Genomic DNA, 1,719 nt, shown 5'->3' with positions numbered 1-1,719 from the left:
AGAATCTACGGAAGACGGACGCAATAAATCGTAAATGCAACATTTTGTTTAGTTTGTCATACTACTAAAACTAGCACTGAAATTAGCTGATCTACTTGATATTGGTAATTCTGGAGCACAAATAGTTCCTGCGATGTCATTGATTTGATAAGTGTCAATCAGTCTGTCAATCAAGTTTGAGGAAACGAAAGCGTTACTCCTTTTGTGTCTTTTATCTGTCCTATTGCTGCAATCATAGGCGGAGTTTTGACTTTTGGGGCAGGGGGGCACAACATGTTGATGACCCCGAAACGGAGTGTCAGCAATAAAATTAACTTCCAAGAATATTTATAATAATAGGTTGAAAATGAGCTTTTTTTTTTGTGTTTCCCATCATTCTAGAGCGGAATTCTAAATCAGGCTGCTGACAGGACAGCTATACTTTTCACCAAGTTCATCATCCATTGAATATGGTACGCCCGCCAGTGTCGTGCCAATGTAGTTACCTCAGTCAAAAATAGTATCCCCTGGGCGGAGCCATATGGAGGTAGATTTGCGTATGATTCGATCCCCCCCCCCAAAAAAGTTGCTTCAATCAAAAAAAAAATGTTGCTTCAATCATAATATATATTTCAGTGGATAAAAAAAAGTTGTTTCAACCCTAAAAAAAATTGCGTCAATCAAAACATATTTTCAATCAAAAAATTCACTTCAATCAAAAAAAATGTGAATGCAAAAAATAAATTTGAAATAAAAAAAAATGCATTTGAAAGCTTATTTATTTATTTATTTTTTATTGAAGCAACTTTTTTGATTGAAGTAATGTTGTTTTGCATTTGGGCCACATTTTGGCTAGGACATTTGTGTCATTATTAATCAAAAAATTAGTTGCCTCATACAAAAAATATATTTCCATAAGAAAAATCACTTCAATCAAAAAAAAAGAAAAAATTTAATCATAGAAAAAAAGTTTTTGAATGCAAAAAAAATATATATATATTTGAGACTCAAAAATTTGCATTTGAACACTTAATTTTTCATTAAGAGTTTTGATTTTAGCAATCCTTTTTGTGTTTGGGCCATATTACGGGTAGTGCATTGGTGTCTAAATCGTTCAACCCCCCAAAAAGTTGCTTCAATCATAAAAAAATATATATTTTCAATCAATGAAAAAAATCATTAATAAAATTGCCCTCCCAATTCTTTTTTTGAAAATGATATGCAAAGCAAATGACCGTCTAAGGTGCTAGTAACATGATCTGTTCGAAATATAATTTAGACCCATTATAAAAATATATTTTTTTGTTCATTTTATTCATTTTTGTTGTTTTCTTGCTTTACAAATTTTATATATACACTGCCTAAAACTTTTGCACAGTACTGTATATTGTATATTGTCTCATATCATTTTATGTATTATACTTCATATAGTGCACCGTTCATCAGCATATACATTTAAAATTTGGTAATTTTTCACCTAAATCAAGAAAAAATGCTTTCAAATAATGTTTTGAACAACATCCTTAAATTAAGCACATTTGACATTTCAAAGCTTTAAGACTTATTACTTTAAATAAATCAGTTAAGAAAAATAGCTAGCTGAAAATATTTCAAGAAATCTTACTAAAATTTCCTTGAAACACTGGCAGATCATTTCACTTATTTCTACCAGAATTACACTGAAAACAAGGGAATTTAACTAGTTTTTAAGGTTTTTGCAGTGTACAAACCAAATATGAA

This window comes from Corythoichthys intestinalis, chromosome 16 (genome assembly GCF_030265065.1).
Source record: "Corythoichthys intestinalis isolate RoL2023-P3 chromosome 16, ASM3026506v1, whole genome shotgun sequence".
NCBI lineage: Eukaryota > Metazoa > Chordata > Actinopteri > Syngnathiformes > Syngnathidae > Corythoichthys > Corythoichthys intestinalis.
The sequence above is the reverse complement of the archived record's forward strand: the minus strand, read 5'-3'. Positions refer to the sequence as shown.